Source organism: Lepeophtheirus salmonis, chromosome 5 (assembly GCF_016086655.4).
Source record: "Lepeophtheirus salmonis chromosome 5, UVic_Lsal_1.4, whole genome shotgun sequence".
Lineage (NCBI taxonomy): Eukaryota > Metazoa > Arthropoda > Copepoda > Siphonostomatoida > Caligidae > Lepeophtheirus > Lepeophtheirus salmonis.
This window is the reverse complement of record NC_052135.2, coordinates 47,498,498-47,520,916: the sequence shown is the minus strand read 5'-3', so window position 1 is coordinate 47,520,916 and position 22,419 is coordinate 47,498,498. Positions and strand designations below refer to the sequence as shown.

Sequence of the window (22,419 nt, the reverse complement as noted above, 5' to 3'; positions counted from 1 at the left end):
CTGTTCAATAATTTGTTACTATCCAGTATATTTAAAAAAACAAAAAAAAAGAACTATTTTTATTAGTCATCAAATATTGAAAGTATTATATAATAATGATTTCAATTTCAAACGAAAGAGACATGTAATCGATAAATTGTGCAAGACTTCGTCTAGAATGTAATTTTTCAGTTTTTTCTTTCTTTATTGTTATGATAAAATATGAAGATGTTTTGATATTCTAAAATTTCTATTTTTTACATACGTACTAAATATAACCTAATACTGGGTCATAGGCACTAAAAGTATGAAGAACAAAATATTCATAATATTGATACATGATGACTAATCTATATGAAGGGGTACTTACGTAGCAAAAAATATAAGGTGCTTGATGTAGACATGACAAACCATTTCCATCATTGTTCATCTTCACAAGATAAATTGTAGGAAATATTTTAGACTGACAAGTTTAAATTGGTCAAAATAATTTTTATAATTGTAAAAAATATGAACCTTCAATATGTAAAAATAAAATAAAATGAAAAATGATAAGGTAACCCTAAAGCATTAAACCAAGTAGCGCATCAAAGTCCAACGTCAACAATAGGTGAAAAAATTCTTTGTCAAAATTTAGTTTTTTCGCTAGAAACAGTATTTTCTTAATATTTCTAACTTCAATAGATTATTAAGTGAAGCTACAAGCTTTAAACTATAATATACAATATATTGCTAGAGTTGTATTATTATAGTGATAAATTATATCAAGTGATAAAATCAATGTACTGGAGTATTTCGAGAATGGTCTGCTTTGACAAATCTGCTACTTGTCCTTCAAGGGAGCTTTTTGAACATGCAAAGAGTTATTTTAGAATTTAGAGAAAGGAGAGTTCTTGCAACTCTGTTAGTCAACTCACCACTGCTGTGGCTGTATGTCCTTGCTTCCCACTGTTTCATTCTAAAATTCACGAGGAGGTCCTTGAGGAGGATGAATTGAGTTTAGAAAATCAAGTTCAGGAAGGATATTTGTCTCCTTTCGTTCAGGAGTCATCATCTGTACACCAAAAATAAGTATGAGGCGCTCTCCTTCTAAGTAACAAAGGCATTTTCAAAGTTATTTCCATTCTATTTGGGCCAAAGAAACCGTGGTTTCTTCCTCGTAAAATACTCTTGGAATTTATCAAGAAAGTAACCCCTTCTCATTAGGCTTCAAACTTCAAGGCTCTATCTTTAAATCCTTCATGCAAGAATTTGTTTTGTGCCTCTGGAAGTGGAGAAATTGATGCAAATTCCTTAGGTTAAATCGGAAGTTTGGACAGCTTAACACAGATCTCCAAAGGGAATGCTTGGAGTGAGTGATCACTTCAAGGAAACATGAAAGGTCAAAATTCACTTATCTAAAGAGATACCAAGGAATTGAGGTCTTAATAACATAAATGATGTTTTGAACTGCAATGAAACGACTCATTCTGCAATAGTAATACTGAAGCGTTGCCTTCAACTCTCCTGATTTCATCTCCGCAGGTATACAATTGTATTCTTCAAAGATGGTACAGGACAATTCGCAAATAATTTGAGCAAAATTTATGCTTTTGGGAATATGGATTTGTAATTTTATCTCATTGGTCCAACCTCCCATCCAAAAAGAGATGTCAAATCTGGACCTAGATGCATCAGTATGAATTTATCAATATAGATTGAATTCTTGAGGATAGGAGAGCCCAAGTCTCTTAAATTTGAAAATCATTTTAAGCTACCCAGACTATGATTTGACAATCGGCGTGATTACCTATAAGAGGCATAAAAGTGGCTTCCTGTCCCCTGGGAGGGTTCGACTTCAATCGTTCCTCTCTGTTTCTTTGGTTCAAATTTTTCTTTAGGACGTCCTTTATGTCTTATATGTTTGTCGTCCATCAAGTAACTTCCCACTTATATCCAAATAATATATTTTGGAGCTGAGAGAGACCTTGCAGTCCTTGTCTTGCTTTGTTGTCAGGGCTCCTCTACTACTACCGACCCGTTATCATGGACTACATCCTTCCCTTTGATTCAACAATATACCATGCCCATCTCAAGCATGTATTGGCCTTTGCTTTCAAGCTATAGCTATGATCAGGTTCCGATTTAAACTCTGAGGATATATTTGGAACAGCATCGGACTTTATATACTTTTTGGCCTTTGGTCATGTTCTTCGAAAGAACATTTTTTGTTCAAAATGTCGAAAACATAAGATAAATAACAGAGTAAAGTTATAGAAAAAATGGCATCTTACAAAAAAATGTTAAAAATATTCAACATACTATCTCTTCAAGCTAACCGTTCCGTTAACTACTTAGTTTAATGCTTTAGGGAACCCTAGTAATTAGAAGAACATTTAGGAGAAGAGGAGCTTAGCTTTCATGAAGTTTTATTAGGCTAGCGAGAGTTAAGGGAGAAAGGAAATAATTTATTAATATGTAAGCATTTTAGAATGCGCCTATACCGTAGTCTCTCAAAAACACTTTTAAAGCTTGTACTATTCTCGCCCAGAATCAAAGGCTTTTGCAATGGATTAGTCAATGTATTTAAAAAAGTAGAGCTTTCCTTACTTTAGAAGATGCCTGTAAAAGACACACTAAACGACTTATGTCTAAGGATGTCATTTTTATAAAGAAAAAAAAAGAGCACAATGAGAAGGCGGGATCAAGACTTATAGTATTACTGAATTAAAACCTTGTTAAAATCAGCTGCCTGATATATATATAATTTTTTTTTTTTTTTGTGGGGGGTATTAAATGCTATCTAAAAATACTATAAATATAGTATTAGTGCAGGAAAAATATTATCATTATCTATAAATTACTATACATTTATTTTATTATGCATTTTTTACCAAATTATACCAAAGATAGGCGAGATTACTTACTTCAGAGGGATAAGGGTAACACAACTAAAGTTTCTTAAATAATAAACAAAAAAGAAGAAATAACCAAGAGTTATTCTTCTTTTAATTTAGAAATTTAGTTTTTTCATTACAAAAATGACATCATTACCTACATATATCCAAGGACAAGTACTTCAAATTATGTGGGCCCAGCACCAGGAAGATGACCTTCCTTGCCCAGTTGACTAGATTAAAATGACATTTTTTGACAAAATTAGAAATTATTAATATTATTTATTTAACATATATATTATTAATGCACCCATCACTCTTCAGAAGTCACATGTCTGAGAGTCACATTTAAAAATCAAATGTTATTGAGCACAAGAATTTATAAAGTGTTCACAACTATGGAGTTGTAGTACAAAGAATTTTAAGCATTGTTTAAACTAGCAAAGGCTTACCTGGCGTTGCTCGGGCCAAGGATGGAGTGGAAAATCACATAAACAATGATCTACATTATTCCTTTTAAGTGTTTAGACCCCTTCGGCTCGGGTGAACATTATAATATATGTATTACTAGCAAAGGATTACCTGGCGTTGCTCAGGGCAAGAAGGGAGCAGGAAAGAACATTGACAACGGCAAAAAAATTATTCAGAAAATACTTCTATATACTACATATACTAATAATGATAATATGAATGTTTCATTGTTATCGAGAAAGATCCTGATCATTCAAATTCTCTTTCTCTTACTATGGTAATAACGGTGGATCTGAACATTGACTATAATTTATCTCCTACATATACTATCACTCAATACTAATCCGGTTAAGTAAAGTAATCCACAAAGTCTAATCATAGCAATCCCCCAAAAAAAAAAAAAAAAAAAATCTTACTATTGACACTCTTGTAACCTTATTATGAATAAGAAAAGAAAAAAATTATAAGATACAAATAACGTAGCAACAAATATGTATCAAAAAATTGTCTAGAAGAGAAGAAGTACAACTTTTAGTTTTTTTTTAAATTGCATAGTCGAAATTCCTGAAGAAAATTGCAAAAAACTTTTTCCTACTAATTTTGCAAAAAAGTAGTGAGTAGCATTTATTGTCATTTTAAATAGAAACATAAAACAACCAATATTTTTTTTGTACTTGAAAAACAAAAAAAATATGGAGTATAATGTCTTTGCAAAAATAAACCTCGATAACTGGTTCATTTTTGCAAATATTTCAAAAATTATGTAATGAGATGTTCCGGAAATTGATATTACTATGTTATTATATTTTGTATTGCTGACGTCTCAACTTGAATTTAAAAAATGTATCATTTTGTGACATTTATTTTTAAAAATTGAATGTTCGTTTGATGAAGAAAAGAGAAAAAAAATATTCAGAGAATGACAGATATTTTAATTAACTTTTTTTAATATGTCATATTTATATGCAAGCGAATTCCAGACAAATCTATACAAACTTTATTTGATCTACTAGTCTAATATTCAATTGGAAATCCATTTTTTTTTGCACCTGAAAAAACCAAAGTTGTAATTTTCAACGGTTTCTTTTTTTGACCAAATCTTTTTTGATTTTGACTAAATTTAGAAAACGTTTTTATTTGTGTAGTTGTTTGTATGAGACACCAGTCACTATTTGATTTATAACTCAACCCCCTTATCTAGGTTCCTTGAGCTCCAAAAACATTTTTTTTTTTTGGTTTCGGGTATAGAATAAGCCCTCCTCATATGACCCCCATAAAAATTGCCACCCCCCACTTTATACTGATTTAGTTTACAAGAAGTATCCATTCAAAATGTTAGCTTCTTTTGTTTTACGGTATGGGCACCTATTAAGGACACCACAAACACAAACTCTATATGTACAGAAGATTCATATTTTATTTAGGGGTACAGCAATTGTTTTGGGTGGGCATGCCCCCACCTAATACTTCACCCCCTTGTAGTTACTAAACTGAGTTTTTGGTATCTTTGTGACTCACATATGATTTCCAACCTGTATATGGCAAAGTAAAACAAATTTACTTTTTTTCTTGAAGCAGAGGAGTTAGCCTTGAGAAATTTGCAGATTTTGCATATTTGAAAAGTTATTTTTGAATACCATTTACATTTAATTGATTTCTATGATAGTTCAGGAAATAATTATCTAAATAATTTCGATAAATATGATATATTATTACTAAAAAGTATTCTTACCCTGGAGAGAAGAAAATAAATGTGAAAATGGAGTAATTCCTAGTTTGTGTAAAAGCACATTCTGAGATGACGCCATAAGAATATAGGGGGTGCAATCCATGTTCCATAACACAACTAATTACAAATTCATTTCCTTCTTTAGATGATATAATTTCTAAAGAATTCCATTTTATCAAATACATCCAGTGGGTGCAGTTGGGGGCACGGCTGTCACTCCAAAATGTTCCTTCACCAACGAGGAACTTTAGAGATAGCATATTGGCTGTGGGTGGCTAAATATTTACATGAAGTCTATGTCGTCTTTGTGACTATTGAGTTAATTGTGGCTCTTATAAATTTTATAACTATTTTTTTATCGATACAAAGTAATACTTCAGAATAAACATTTTTGCGCCTTTAGTCTTTATAATACAAAACCTCAGCTCTCTTGAAGCTAACAATTTAAAAAAATGTGATGAACGGACTAACATTTTGTTTTGTATACACATCCATATAGATATTTACAATTATATTTACATATAAATCATGGACATAGTTGGAGGTGGATACAGCCCCCCTCCAGACTTGCTATATTTGTGTAGTAACATCCTGAAATGGTTACCTTACTTTAAAAGTTCTAACTGCGCATTGGAACTTATATACCATTATTCTATTTACAAATCAGTGAGGCAGATATAATTTTTGAACTAAAAGGAGAAGCAAATTGTATCGACAAAAATCTGAAGGGGACTGCCCACTCTCCACCTCGTCCCAGTTTCAAATGCACTCATAAGATAACATGGACGATCTTTCCATATGATGTTTAAATCACAAATAAAAACCTTATATTTCATAGGATACTCACAAAATTCCTCCATTCTATTAAAGTGATGAATTAAATCTGTATGATGAATTTTTATGGTTTAAAAGAACACTCTTACTTCGTTGAGCTTTGTACTTTTTCTATGTACTTTATTGGAGTTGGAGTAGTCTCTTTGTGCTTTTTTCCTAAAAGTAAATTTCAAAAGTGATAGACAATATTTCCGTGCCTAGACATATTATGTACAAGTTCTGGTGAGTCTGAATTAAAAAATAAATATATTGATAAGAGTAAGATATGAATGCTCTTAGGAATTATTCCTTCGTATATTTAAAAATATAACGGATCAGGGAATAAGCAGGTATGTAGTCTCTCAAAGTTACCATTGTTTTATGACATTTTCTCAAGTGTGATTTTTACACTCACCGCAATTAAAATAATATTTCCAACCCTAAATTTCTCATGAATGAAAATATTAAAGTAGGGGAGGTGTTAATTCATGAAAATGAGGAAATTAAATTTTAGCCCAACTTTTTGGATGCAAAATTATCTTTTAAACACTCTAGAAAAAAAATCCGGCCATTTCCATTTAATATCACATTCTCCTGCAACATATGTTATTTTTGGAGCTTAATGTTTCATCATAAGTTAATTCATATCTTTTTTTGTATCTGATATTCTTCGCTTGCCAGAACATGTTTGAAAGCTTTAGAGCTTAATTAAACATAATGATACCGTTTTTGATTATAAAATTATATTTATTTATGATTCAAATTAATTCCTTTGGAATAAAAACAATTGAAATAAAATTCTTAAAATAGGATGTTTTTTTTATTATTGCATTTTCTCAAAATTAGATGATTATGTTTATATTACTTTAGCAAAGTTTGTCTGTTTGTTTAATTATCACGTAAAGGGTCCTTTTTCATTTAAAAATAACAATGTAGCAACAAGTGTGTATAGCTAATTCTTAGCGTGTCATATTTAAAAAAAAAATCAAAAATACAACAACAATTGTGTAGCAAAGCCCATCACGACATATTAAAAAAGAAAAGAAAAGGGTGGTACATATCCATAATAATAAATCAAAGATGATATGGTATTACAATCTGCAAAAAAAAAATATTTTTATCGAAAAATAGATGAGATGCCAAGTTGAAAAATGATCAAGTTGCTCATCAATATGCACATACGTAGTAGGGTAGAATCCACGTGGGCATAGGCCCTCAAATGTGGGACCCGAATTATTTTCGCCCATAAAATAATATTTATTATCTTTTTTTCTTACACAAAAACCATGATAAAAATGCGAATGTATTTTTTAAAATACTTAAATCTCATTCAAGCTCTATTTGTTTAAGTACACTTCTAATACTTCACTAATGTTTAGGTAAATATTGTTAATAAATAATTTTGAGGTAGGGCTCAAAATGAAATGTTGTTTGGAATTCAAGTATCTAACCCAATTGAAAAGGTCTGGTATATTTAAATAAATACTTCTTTTCATTTCATAAAATGTTTTCTTAGATTTTATAATAAATTTTCATTGACTTAAAATTTAGAAAATCAATCTCATTCTTCCGAGAATTACCTCAGAATTTGAATTATTCTACACTGCGAGAAAAAAAAATATAGCATGTAGTCCTGTTCCATCCCCTGATATTAAAATAATTTCACCTCCTCTGAAACTTATATGGAATATATGTGATATGTCAACATAAAAACAATCTTGAACAAAAATCAAGAAAAATGGAAAATCCAAGTTTATTTTTGTACATTATAAATACATACAGGCCAATAATTCATTTACATATTTGAGTCAATTTTAGGGATTGTATTCCAATTTGTGGCATAACTTAAAATACCTAAATTTTTGAGAATGTTTTAGAACCTTAATTTATAATGTTTTAGAACCTTAATTTATAATGTTTTAGAACCTTAATTTATAATGTTTTAGAACCTTAATTTATAATGTTTTAGAACCTTAATTTATAATGTTTTAGAACCTTGATGAAAGAAAATATTTTAAAACCTTCATTTATAATTTTTTAGAACTTTAATTTAGAATTTTTTAGAACCTTAATTTAGAATGACAATTTGTTCAAGTATGCAAATGTAATCCACACTCAATTTAAAAAAAACACAAATCTTTCTATCTTGCTTTTGGTTTGACGGGGCACATATCTTATAAAGATAACTCCTCATAGGAATTTAAATATTCTTTGTGTTGGAGTGTTGAAAAAATCCCAGGACATTATTCGCGTTAGAATTTTAAAAGACAGTAACGGAGGGTTAAAAGATAACAAATGAATTTTTAATATCCCATTACATATTTATTATAATTAATATATAATAAAAAAATATTTATTTGTAATTTATCATTAGAAAATCTTACAATGAGAGTAAATGTGACTTATATTAAATTACTTACTTGAACAGCTTTCTACAAAACTTAGTATGAATAAGAGGGTGTAAAAAAGATTTTTTTTGTCCTTAGGTACTAACATTGTTTCGGTCTTTGATAAAATGTGACTAATTCATGTCTCCTGGATATTGTTTTAATATATATACGTTCTTTCCCTTTGAAATATAATAGTTTACATATCTCAAGCTTATGCAAGGGGTAGGTTGTAGTGAGTAGGGGCTGTAGCCCCGTAAAATTAAGAAATTTTTGCTTTTTACTAGAGTTTTTTTTGGTCTCGATGAAAAAATTTTATGCAAAAATATGGGGAATTTTTTTTTTGTAGGATTTATTTTCATATAATTAATCTCATGTTTTTGTGAATAACTTTCGATTTTTGAAAAAAATTTCAAAAAAAAATCCAAAAACCAAGCCCCCACCCCCATAAAAAATCAAGATATGTATACATATATACACAATACTGTAGACGCCACTGTATATGGACTTTTAACATTTAAGTAATTGTTTTTGCCTTAAAAAGGGGTTTCTTTAGATAAAATTGAAACTCTTTAACAATTTGACATAAATTTAAAAAATCTGTTTAGTAAATTGATTACTCTATTAACAGAGTTGTATGTTCACTTGCTATGTCAACAATCCGCTTTGACCTAGCCCAAGCTTTCATCTTTGTAAGAATGTTCACTCCCAAGCTTGAAAGATCCAATTGAGTAATAATACATGATTACTATTATTTGAATACAGAAAGGGAAAACGTTCTTGTTCCAAAAGACTAGAGAAGGTTACACGGTCGAAGACCCATTTCCCTCCCCCAAGTCACCTATTCTTATTTCTACTGAGGATTTGTAGATAAAAAACTCTGATGGACAAATAAGTCATAGCCTTATAATGACTCAATCATTTCTTGTAGGGTATATAAAGAGTATAGAGGTATTTGAATTTGAAAACTATTTATAATTGCAATTAAATTTATCATATTGCAAGTTCAAGTGTACCGTACGATTTGTGGAAACCATCCATTATTTGCAAAGGTTTCTCAAGTTTTTGAACTTATGCTTATGTGAGATCATTAGATCTTATGTGAATTTACTACATAAAAATATAAGAAAATCCTATTTCATTGGGGAAAATTTGTTAACAAAAATATAGAATTCAGTATCTCCAGACAGGAAGGAGTAGCCGATATCTGAGTCTTCTTAGAGATGCTAGCTACATAAGAGGCAAACTCGTCTACCGAAAACAGCAGAGTGTCACAGATAATGCATCGAAAAAAAAATTCTAGCTTATCTTGAATTATAACTTCAACCGTCTATTCTTGGAATCTTTAAGATTATTCTTAATCTCTCAAATTGTTTAATGTTAACTCATAAGATGTAAAAACAGAAAAAGTAATACAAATTTATATAATTGAGTAAAAATTCGGGCAATTTTATCGCTCTTCTAAAATGATGAGCGCATTCCAACTCTCACTCAATATTTAAAACAAGAATTTTGAGCGGTGCTCACGCATGTTTTGATTATATTTTATGAATAAAATATTGAAGTTATTTTTTTACTCTCTGAAGCGGGGGGATTATTTATACCATTACCATAAGGCGGTTTTGTCCTTGAGAGATTTTATTCTAAAGGGGGCGGTTGTTGTACTTTTAATATTTTTTTATCCGCGAAAGATTTTGTTATGTTATTCTTTTACCTAAAAACTAGTGTTGTCAAGGTATAAATAACTTTGTAATGGTTCAAGTACCCAGATTATTACCAGTATTTCGAAAGTTATTCGACTAATAATATTGATGTTGTTCAGGGCAATTAGAGTAGCCTCCGAAATATTTTTTTTTTGAAGGACGGCAAGGTGACTTTCTCAGTAATTTGAAGTTATAAAAACAATTTTCATTCATCCTTTGTTTTGAAATTAACAATTGAGATATTTGGGACTTAAACTATTGGCAGGACAATTTTTTCATCATATAATTGTGCTACAAGAATTAGTCCAAATATCAAATAAGTATAACGAGTTGTCCATTAAAATCTGAAAATTTTGAATTTTAAACTTCAACAAGATATAATTTATGAATAAACATTTGAGCTTCAAAAAAACTTAACTATAAATACTGAATTCTTTTAATCATTAATGTAGCCGCTGTTAGCGGAAATGATGGCTTCTAGGTGGCAGTGGAAGGCCTGGCACCCTTTGTGAATGTAGACCTATGGCAAGGCTTCCCAGCGCTGGATGACAGTAGCATTTAGGGACTCCGTGTTTGGATGACAGACACTGCTGTCCTTCCCCTCGACATGCACCCCACAAGGTGTAGTCAAGACTATAGGAGGTTGTCATCGGGGTGGTAGGGGGGGAGGCAAAAGTGTCAAAAGACTCATTCGTAAGAGTCTTGCAACAGAGGAGATGGGGTTCTTTCATTGCTGGTGTCAAAAGTAGCCATTCTACACTCACAAGGCTTTTTCTACCTACTTTTTTTGATGACTCTCTGGACAGTCTGGTGTAAAATCCCGATATCTCTTGCATGGGTCCTCATGGACTTGAGGGGATTGGCCTGGGCTATTTTCTTATACTCTTCCGGGTCCATTTTGGCATTTTTGACTGAGTCCTTCTTCCTGTGTAACGTTTCAGACTGACTTGCTGACAGCGAAGACGGTGGTCATGGAGACACCCACCTACTTGAAGTGCGCTTAATATAAATTAATCGATCACATTCAAGTATCATTTTCTCCTTTTTTACGTTAACTAGAGAGCTCAGGTTTTTTGGTAACTAATTGTTTATGCTTTAATATATCAAAATAAAAATTAATTTAAATCACTTAACCTTAATTAATTATTAAATTAGTAACTGTTCAGAATACAATGGACTACTCGGTAGTACCATTTTAGAATCGAAAAGTGCACCAACTATCACCCTATATTTTCTATTTACCTTATTTGACCATTTATGTCTTGTAAGTGTATAATTTGATTTGAAAACATAATGATTAGTGAATAATAAGCATTTGTGATTTTTTTGTTGTTGTTGTTACTTAGTATATGAGTTAATTCATGCTTTGTATTATCACAAAGAATTTGAACAAATAAAAATATAATTTATTTTCTTGAATTTTTGAAATACTATCTTCAATGACAATTTAAAAAAAGAAAATTATTTGAATTAAGAATTGAAAATTACCTGCATAATAACTATTATATTTCAAAAGAAAATAATGTATATATTAAAACTCCATCTAAGGGATATGAGTTAGTAATATTTTATCCAATACTAAAACAATGTTACTACGAAAGGGTAAAAAAATTGTTTGTTACTACCTCTTTTTTATTCAAAGTGTAGTGGAAGGCTGCTCTTCAGGTAAGTAACTTAAATTAAACCCCATGATTTTTTATTAAGGGTATTTTTATATTAGATACTTTTTTAAGCAATTATTTCGTGAAATAAAGTAAAGCTTGAAATATCGAGGATTATCAAATATTTTCCCCGTAAATAAACAACCTTCAAGTCATGTACTTTAGTAGTAGTTTGTCATCACTAAATGAATCTAGATTGCTTTTCCTAAAAAATGATTTGTATCCATTTATTGCCAATTTCTATCAGTTTTTTTATCATTTATAATTTTGAGGCAACATTCATTTAAATTAAAGTAGCAAAATTTATTGTTTTAATAAAATAATTAGAAATTGATAGATTTTATTTCAAAGGGGCCATATCGACGACAAATAATGGCTTAGAAATAAAATGAAGAGTTTAAACTATAGACCAAATTCTTGAGTATCTTAACTTATCCCAGGAATTTGAACCCACAGTCTATAATTAAGCAAATTTGATTTATGTTGATCATTGATTTTGTTTTGAAACATCTATATTTAGTCTGATTAGCTGAATGAACATAAATTGTTGCATATTCAACTAATAATAAACTTTTATTTCTAATTTTTAGGAGGATCCACGTAAGTGTATTACTTAAGATGAAAATTTGTTGAAAAACTTTTTTTTTTCATAATTTTATATTAACAAATCCCAATCAATAAATCAGTTCAGGTAATTTTACAATTTTCTTACAAATAATTATAATAAATTCTTGATTTGCTTATCACTACATTTTAGAAATTGACAGGGAAGAAACATCGTGAGTATTCATAATTCATCTGATATGAATTAATAACCTACAACTAAAATTATTTATTTTACTTTCTTAGGCCTTATGCTTCAGGTATGTATTCAAAAGTAACTGGTGCCTTTTAAAAGGTTTTGTTTGTGCTAAAGATAAATACATACAATAAAACGGTTTCAATTGAAAGATTTTCATGTACAAGTAAGTGGGTAAACTAATACGTCATGTAAATTTGAAGAGAGTGATACGGGTTGAAAAACTATTGTATCTCTTTCAAAAAGTGTTCATAGGGTTTTTGTTACAGACTACATCAAGGTATGGTAAAGATATAAAGTAAGTAATGTTCTTAAACTTATTTAATTAGTGTTTATTTCTATAATTATACATATTTACAACTAAAGAGATTATAAGGGAAAGAGGTGTCAGGTATATCAATCAAAAATTTTTTTCTTATCTCTAATTCTGATTCGTCTAAAATTATGTATTTTCATCTATTACAAAGGTCATTGTTTTGTTTTTTGACCAAGATATATCTAATATAATTTAATATGTATTTTTCTTTCGAATAAACCAGAAACATAAACTATTAGTTAAAACCATAGTTCATAGTATTTGAATCATAATTATGCTCGAAAAAATTATAAGAGTTGTTTTAGAATTAAAATACATAACTTTAATAATCTACAAAGGGTATTTATATTCTATATTTTTTGATAAAGGTTGCGTGAATCCTGAACATAATTCATATACATAGTTTTTGTTTTCTATTTATTTCAACAATCTTGTCTCCATTTTATGTTTTGTCCCTTTATTTACAACTATGTCCTGTTCACCATTTTCTGTTCATTGTTTTAGTTTGTTAGTTCTTTTTTTTAAACGATGACCCATAGATACATTTTTGAGCAAATTAAATTGGCTACAAGAAAAAACAAACTATTTTTCTCCCGATATGTTTTTGAGGTACCACAGATGACGTAACTTTATCATTTCCCCTCTTGACGTATGCAATATTTCTTTCCCTTTCCAGAATTTACTTTGTGAATTCAAATAAAAGTTAATTCATGGAAGTTAGACATAGATACTCTCATCAAGTCATAGTCCTTAGCAGCCAAATATTTTCCTATCAAACTAAATTTGGACAAAAAATTAAAAGTTATCATCGTTACTTCAAGTACTTTTAGGTTTTGATCCTGGGTATAAAATACCTTTCGAAATATTAAATAATGAACGCAGAAGTAAATGTTGTTCAATTTCCATAATCCCCTAGCCCCCACCCAAACATATTAAAAAATAATTTAGGGAAGGAAAAACAGAAAATTTAAATTAGGATTTTCAAGGTCATATTTAGCACTAAAAAAAATTGTTTGTTTCTTAGAACATTAAATCAATCTCTAATAATCTAATTAAATTTTTTTAGAATCACTTGGTGGTACATGAGTACAAGAAGTTTCCTTATAGTTCATATGTACGTATTTTTAGAGACAATTCTGCCACTTGAGTTTAGTTTTCTATTCAGTATTACTTAAAAAACTTGCCTTCATTACTCGGGGACTAATCCCATTTACTTAATTACATTGACTTAAGTTCACTAATCTTTTTTTTATTTGACCCCATGAAACAATAGTTTCTAAGCAAATAAGAAAATTTAGTTATGGACCCAAATATACGTCTCATTGATGAATGCAACTACAGATCCATTAGAAAGGGAAAAAGTTCTATTCCAAAAAATGAATTGTTCAAGATTTTGTATCCTTCCAAAAGGTAAACTTTATTTTGAAATTTATCTAAAATAAATTTTATAATGAGTGTTCTAACATTAATTTAATTTGATTAGACTAGACGAAATATATTCGCTAACGATGATTTTTTCATGACAAGACAAAATGTGACGAAACGAAAGAAGACGAATCATAAATTTGATAACAAAATTAATACTGGAGTATTCATTGATAAATAAATGTACTTAATTGACTAAGAAGAACTGAATTATAATGAACACAGGGTTCTCAAGTATTGAAATAAGTTCTGATAAATGAAGAATTTGAAGTATAATCAATATTTAATGACTTTATATAAAACATTAAGCTGTAATTTGGGGCCTTTATGACGGGGTTAAGTGGCTCACATTTGAAGCATTATGATTCAAAATCAGCTATTGATATAATCAGGATTTATGATTGTGTAAAATGAGTGAACAATACCATGTATGGCGTGAGAGTGTTACATTGGGTCAAAATTCTTAATACTTGAGAAGCCTGGGAATGTTAATATATTTTCATTAAAATGGTTGGTACCTTTGTTTCATAGATCCATTTGTTTTATTCTTCTTTTAGTCTTTTTACTCGTCAATGGTTCCAATTGAAGATTTGAAGAAGGTGCTATTCCATTTGCTTTAATTAGCAACATCCAACAAGATACGTTACATTTGGATCGGATCATTGGTCTTGTTAAATGATGTCAATACAAAAGTTTATAGAGGCATTATACCTAATTTTCAGACACATACTGCCTTTACTTATATCTTCAAGGATATTATAATTTGTAATTCAATAAAACAAAACTTTATGTCGTTTTTTTTTTTTTGTTTAAATGGGATACCATTACAGATGTTTAAAAAATCACCCTAGAGGGCCTTCAAAAGTTTTAAAATGGATAAAAATAATAGAATGAGAAAAATATTATTTTTTCAAGTAGGACATATATACTTGTTTATTTTCTGTGGATAAATAATTAACTATAGTTTTCTTAGAGCAAAATAAACTGAATATATATTCAATAAAAGAGATAATTGAATTAAAACAATCGTGTAATGAATGTCTTACGGAATTAAGATAACTTAATTTATGAACTAATATTTTAATATCATGAAATAAATAGTTCAACCAAAATGGATAGTTTAAGTCTTTAATATGTTTATTACATGATTGTTTTAATTTAATTGTCTCTTTCCTTACATAACTATTCAACTGATAGGAAAATAGAAAAGTATACTAATTGGTCAAAATATAGGAAGATAAAAAATAAGTGCTTGTTCTGTGTGTTGAGTATTTTTTGTATCAAATAACCATGAGTGTGTGTGCTCACGAATAATGGAGAGTTCGGATCTGATAATTTCTTGGGGATATATATATAAGTGTAAGTCCTTGTCAGACTCAAATTAGAACTAAGGATTGAGATCGATCTAGTTCCTGATTATGTGCTTGCCAGATATGGAGTGGGATTGTGTTTTCTGTCTATCTCACATTACTGTTTCCACCAAATTTAATAAAATATCTTGCTAGCTATTCTGCTATTCCTCCAAACTTTCAAAGGTCCATATTTTGAAGACTTGGGACTTGATTTGATCTCACAAACAAAGAATCGAGATTTTAATTCGTATCAAAAACATAAACTTGAGACCTTGCTGGACTTGGGACCATTACTTAACAGGAGTACTTTTGATTTATTTTAAATAAATTTATGAAAAGTATGTGATAATATAAAAAAATTTTATTACATATTTTTCAAATTTTTATTCACTACCACTTATTTGAAGAAAGTCGTTTTTTAGAAATTTTGATATCCTGCTTATACAAAAATTAACAGAAACCAATTTTTGACAATTTTTTTGGTAAAAAGTTTGCGAGATAAAATAAAGGAAATGTCTGGTGGAAGAATCGGACTAAATGAGATTAAAAATAACTCTCACACATACCATCTTACTCAAAGAGCTTGGTCACTAAAAGGAAACTTAAATATATTAAATGGATAAGAGGTTCTTTAAGATTATTTGAAATTTTTTTAGGCATATTTTGAGCTTCTGTTTGAAATTTTATTATGTTTATCCTTTGTCAAAAAACAACATATTTTTCCGATCTTAAGCTAAAACTAATTAATACTGAGCTGAATAAAAACCGTAAGTCTCAACAACGTCTCACTTCACTAACACAAAAAAATGAAAATGAATTTTGTTGTCAACTGTCGATGTTCCAGTCGCCCATCCGTTTTCTGTTGATTGGTTGAATTTGAATTAGGTCTTTCTATGCTGTAAAATATTCCCAATAAATAATAATTTAGTCGTTCCAAATAATGTGCTAACTACTAACAACTAATTTTGGACCTTTTTTCTGTTTGCTTTTCGTAGAAAAGTTTGCAACATACAGCAAAGGTAACAAAGTGATACTGGGCTTAAGAAAAGCTGTAAGACGAAAATCTACGAATAAATTATCAAATTTAAAACATGAATAGGATTTGTTGGAAATATTTAAGTACTATGATTTAGTAACGAAAGTCTTGAGACTCGAATCGAGATTCAATATCAAAGACCTTGGGTTCCAGTTGTACTTGCAATATATGGACGTACTCAAAACCTTTACTGTTTTCTTAAGAAATACTATATAGTTTCCATACAGTAGAGTGCAAAACTTTTTGGATGTATTTTTTATAGCTTGAAAGGGGTAAACAATTATTTGTTCCTATTACAAAGAACATTATTATAAGAAAAGTATTAACCTTTACCTATTAATATTAGACTATGGCCTAACAAAATCTCTTTAATGATGAAAATAAGGGATAGATTTATCAAATTCATGAATAATGGTGTTAAATACCTAATTTCCAAATTTAACGAAACAATTTAAGTATTTCAATAACGCAACCTTTGAAGAAGAAACTAATGGATAATGTTGATAATTTTGGTAAGAATACAAAAACGTGCGAGGAGAAGAGAATAAATACTTATATCATCATTTATTAAATAATATACATCTTCTTCTATCAAGAACGTTATCATTCCCGCCTTTATTATTCAATATTAATATAATATTAGATGCTGATAGTCGATAGAGAACTGAATAAAATGCCTAAAATAACGGCGCCTTCTGTCTGGATTCCTGAAAATGAAGGTGGAAAATTCTCACCGGATGAGAAACAAATGGCTTGTCGGATTTATCGATATAAATGTGATTTTAGTCCTTTGTCTAGAATTACACGCCACTCATTATCCTCATCTCATAACAAGAGTATGGATATTCATTTATAAAATCAAGTTAACGATGAATACATCAAGTCAGACTTTAACTTTGATCTCACAAAGATGCTTATTGCATGTAATATAACCTTATCCATTGCCAATCATCCTACGTTCAAAAATTGATGGAGAAATACACGGGTAAAGTCTTCCCTTCCCAGGAACCATCATTAATTAATGGAGGATGTTGGTAATGATGTCATTCATAGAAATACAACCATTGTAAATTGTGAAGTTAAGATAATTTCCAGCCTGTTTAGAGTCATTCACACCAAATTGCGAAATGGAACTCTGAATTTTGTACCATTTAACAGTAAGTATTCATTTTTTTTAAAATGTAATTATAAAATATGATTCTATTTTAGCTAAAATTATCAAGAATTATGATACACAATTCATTAAATGGCAAAAACAAGTGCTTAAATGGTCACAACAACGAGAGTAGTAGCTTTGGATGGTTTGCAACTAGGTTGCCTGACACCAGTTTCTTCACTTAAAGACTTGAGTATGATCATTAGGTTTTCCAATATTACATAGTCAATAAATATTACTTTTTTATCGCTTAAGGATTAGCTATGGTTGATAAGCCCCAAGAAATGGTGTTAAAAAAACTCATAAAAGGCAAAAACAACTGCTTGAATGGTCACAACAACGGGAGTAGTTACATTGGGTGTAGCATTATAATTAGGAATTGTGCGTATCCTTCATGATAATAGTATGCTGTTATACAAGCATAAATAACGGGGAAATCTTTTTTGATGCCTTCATTATTACTACATGATTAGCTTTCGCACTAAATCTTTACGATGGATTTAATTCTAACATTTTTTAATAGTATATTCATTGTCTAATTTTATGATTTTGACATTTACTTTATTATTAATAATTATTTAGATCTCATCCGTTGAGATATATCTATCATGTGCACAATTGTATATAGCAACTTCCTCATTAGGGAAAAAGGGTGATGATCCTTTTTATTAAACTCCACGTCTGGCTTTTGTTTAGCAACTTAAAGTTATGACATATTTAACTGAATTAATGTCAGAACAAGAACATATTATTTGGATCAATCTATTATTTCAATATTCTGTATTTATAATTTATTGTTATCAGTTATATGATTTTAATTGTTTAATTTTGTATATTTAACATAAAGGTATGTTGGTTTATTTTCTAGTATGTAGATTATATTTAATTTAAGCCTTCTTTTTAAACTTGGAACTTCAAATATATTTCGAAATACTCTACTTTGTCGTTTCATTAGTTATTATTCTGAGAATAAGGTTCATAATGAATTACAATTGCATGGAGTGTGACGTTTTCAAATATACAGTAAGGGGATAAAAAAACGTCCAAGTCAATTATACGTAGTATATCTTCATTAAACATTTTACTTATAAATACTTTCGTTATACCCTCAAAAATCATAATAAAGCAGGCATATGATAATCACATCAGTATTTAAACAATGATACCATAAATCTTTCTCCCCCCTCCCCCTTTTCCTTGTAAGCGTTTTTCTCTACAGAATTATCAACTTTGCTGTATTGGACTACTTGGGGAAGAGCAGCCAGACAAAAAATCAACAATAATTACAGAAATATGATTGGAAGAAATTATATTTTCATCTACGTAATCAGCAAGCAAAATTGTCTTCTGTATATATATAGATAAATTTTGTGTGTGGGTCCTTTGTGCATGCCGACACCGTTGAACTTAGGAGGCTGAAATTTTGCAAGTCCCTCTTTTGAACCTGATGAGGCTAAGACGGGGGTGTCGATTTTTTTTTTTTTTTTAGAGGGTAGGGGGGAGTTTCTTATGTATTATCTTTTATATACTTTTAGCTCATGACGTAGGGATTTGTTTTAAATAGATAGTAATGTACCTTTGTTTTACGAGTTGATATATTTTAATAGTTTGGTCTATGTGCATCCTTTTTAAGTGATCCCTTATAGAATATATATTTAGTGTATGATTGTACCCCAATAAAAAAGTCTTCTTATTGGCTTTATTCCGGTCCGTTACTTCTGTCTGTTGGTGGTGTTCGTAGAACACAACAAGTGGCGACGAAGATGGTGAAACTACTACCGAGCTCACGCTCGTTAAGCTGAGATGCGAATGTTCCAGGTTGGAACTTGGAAGTGAGGACGAGTTGAGGGGTAAAAAGAAATTGGAACTCGTGGCATTGGTGAGAGAGTACATCGAGGGTTGTGGCTGTGATCCCAAGTCCTTCGATTTCAACGATGGGGTTCAAGCCTCTGGAGATGGTGCTTCAGGCACGACGGGACAGCTAGGGGTACGGCAGCCCTCTCCATTCGTGATGGATGGTGCACGAAGGGACCATAGATGGTCGTCATGGTGGGACGAATTCAAATTTACGTGTCCTTGTTTGAGGAATTGTCCTGGAAAGAAAAAAGTATCTCCTACTTCACTGTGCTGGGACAGAGGTCCAACAATGGTTCAACACCATACAGATGGTTTCTTTGCCTGAGGAGGACGTCTTCACCTCGACGGTAAGGGCAATTCGGGATGCTTTCTCCCCAGCGGAAAGTCTGTTGTTTGAACGCTTCCAGGCTGTCTGAGATGAAACAGGGAGTCGGGGAGCCTGTGGATGATTATGTGACTCGGTTGCGTGGCCAGGCAAAGTTTGGTCGCTTTGCGTGTGGGAGCTGCAAAGTTTTGTTCGAAGACGAAATTATTCTCGACATGGTGGTTAAGAACACGTCGTCCCCACGGCTCTGCCAAACTGTCTTCGAGAGAGGCAGCACAAAATTGACAGACGTGTTGCCATTATCCAGAGCATTGAAAACCTCCATCAGCCACGCCAAAGAAATGGGATCGAGTGAAACTGTAATGGCATCAGAGTATAAGCCTATGCTTTCCTGAGGATAAATGGGAGAAGAGTTAAACTGTTACTCAACCTTGGATCGAACGTCAATATCTTACCGAAACGTCTGGTTGATATGTCTAAGGTAATCAAGAATACAGGTCCAATAGAGGTTTTTGGTGGGGGAAAGGTCAAGTCTCTGGGTTTTATCAGGTTGTTGGGTGCATTAAATGGTTCTGACCCGGTGCTTCGTAAGTTTATTGTATCTCCTATTGGGCAGCCAATCCTTGGTTTTCGTGATTGCCTAGATTTCGGGTTGGTGAAGTTGAGCAATTCCACCAACGCATGTACGACTGGCGCTTCTACGGAATCCGGTGTGGAAATTCTAAAGAAGAAGCATAACATTATATTCGACGACTCCAAAGGAACTAAAATGAAACATACACAATCAGTGATCCACCTGCAAGATAATGCTCGTCCCCGTTACATCAAAGCACTTTAAGTGCCACTCGCACTCTGTGAGAAGGTCGCTGCGGAGATCCAAGAGATGGAGAAGCGTGGTACCATTTCCAAGATTGATTCGTCAGAATGGGTCTCTCCAATCGTTTCAGTCCTCAAACCAGATGGAAGTGTTCGGGGTTGTGCCGTCTTTACTCAAACCATCTCTCCAGTAGTGAACAAGATGTTGCACCCACTCCCTCATCCAGATGAATTGTTTGCAGACCTTGCTCAGGCCCGGTTCTTCTCCAAATTGGATTTCTCGAGGTGTTATGAACAATATGAATTGGAAGAAAAATCAAAAAAGTTTTTGGTTATAAATACACAGTTAGGACTTTATAGATATAACGTCTTACCTTATGGTCTGGCCTCGGCTCCTGCTATTGTGCAGGCAGCTCAAGAGAGGCTATTGAGTGGTATTCGGGGTGTCAAGATTTATATAGATGATGTCCTCATATTCTCCAGAAGTAAGGAGGAACACTTTCATATTTTAAATGAAGTGTTCAGTCAAATCTCGAATGCTGGAGGTCGTCTGAAGCCCGGCAAGTGTATCCTGATGGGTGAGGAGTTAACTTATTTAGGGTTTCACATATCCCAAAGTGGCCGATCCCTGGATCTAGAGTTGATTCGACCGGTTCTGGACTTTCCTGTTCCTGCATCGTGTACTGAGGTGAAATCGTTCTTGGGCCTTGTACAATACTATGGTCATTTTATACCACATCTATCAGAGGAAGCTTCTCCCCTCACGAACTGATGAAGAAGGACATTGTCTTCTCATGGTCTGAAAAAGACAGGTTAGTTTTCAAAGTATAAAGTCTGATATAGCTAACTCACTTGTTCTGACTCATTATTACCCGTTTCTGCCGTTAGTTTTGTCGACTGATGCCTCGCCCATTGGTCTTGAGCCGTTCTAGCACAGTTGGAAAATGGTATGGAGCACCCGGTGGCGTTTGCTTCAAGAAAGCTATCAAAGAGCGAAGCTAACTACTCGCAAATTGACAAAGAAGCAACGGGAATTATTTATAGGTTGAAGAAGTTTGAAAGATATTTGATTGGTCGTCATTTCAAGATCAAGACTGACCACAAACCACCCCAATATATTCTAACCCATGTAAAGACTTGCCAAGTGTCGTCTCCGCCCGTCTTGCTAGATTTTCAATGTTGTTGTCGACGTTTGATTATTCAATCGAATATGTGAGAGGCATCGACCATTCCCACGCGGATGCTTTTTCCCGCGTACCAATCGACGATCCTCCGTGCCTGAATGATCCCACAGAATTATTACAATGTAGAGCTATCTCTAGCTCGTGCTCTTCTGAATCGTTTTTTGCAACTCAAGGAGACTAAATAGGGTTTGAGTTATAAATCAAAAAGTGATTGGTGTTTCAAAAAACAGCAATACGAATAACTATGTTTTCTAAATGAAAAAAAAAAAAGAAATCGGTGAAAATTGATTTTTTTTTTTTTCAGGTACAAAAAAATGGACTTCCAATGAAAAAATATTGGATTATTAAATAAACTAAAGTTTGTAGAAATTTGTCTGGAAATTCGTTTGCATTTGAATTTGACTCATAAAAATAGATGTTTAACTGAAATTTATTTTCTGAATAATTTTTCAATTTTTTTTTATTTTTCTCTCTTTTTTTTCCTCAATTTTTCATCCAACATCAATTTTCAATTTTTTTAAAAGAAATGCTACA

At 31.4% G+C, this 22,419-nt stretch overlaps 4 long non-coding RNA genes across 4 annotated transcripts; 2 read left to right on the top strand and 2 right to left on the bottom strand.

Annotated features, from left to right (window-relative positions):
* Positions 1 to 15: 15 nt before the first annotated feature.
* Positions 16 to 3,095, bottom strand: LOC139905588 (uncharacterized). Its single transcript, XR_011780470.1, has 3 exons — positions 3,013 to 3,095; positions 350 to 409; positions 16 to 278 (listed from the first exon to the last, which is right to left on the bottom strand). It is a non-coding gene; the product is annotated as an uncharacterized lncRNA (long non-coding RNA).
* A 649-nt stretch (positions 3,096 to 3,744) lies between these two features.
* On the bottom strand, positions 3,745 to 8,396 carry LOC121117270 (uncharacterized). Its single transcript, XR_005864141.2, has 4 exons — positions 8,289 to 8,396; positions 5,979 to 6,045; positions 5,903 to 5,916; positions 3,745 to 4,375 (listed from the first exon to the last, which is right to left on the bottom strand). It is a non-coding gene; the product is annotated as an uncharacterized lncRNA (long non-coding RNA).
* Positions 8,397 to 11,529: 3,133 nt separating this feature from the next.
* Positions 11,530 to 13,243, top strand: LOC121118639 (uncharacterized). Its single transcript, XR_011780469.1, has 3 exons — positions 11,530 to 11,623; positions 12,210 to 12,398; positions 12,469 to 13,243. It is a non-coding gene; the product is annotated as an uncharacterized lncRNA (long non-coding RNA).
* A 430-nt stretch (positions 13,244 to 13,673) lies between these two features.
* On the top strand, positions 13,674 to 14,952 carry LOC121118265 (uncharacterized). Its single transcript, XR_005864382.2, has 4 exons — positions 13,674 to 13,848; positions 14,008 to 14,144; positions 14,218 to 14,342; positions 14,717 to 14,952. It is a non-coding gene; the product is annotated as an uncharacterized lncRNA (long non-coding RNA).
* The last annotated feature ends 7,467 nt before the right edge of the window (positions 14,953 to 22,419 follow it).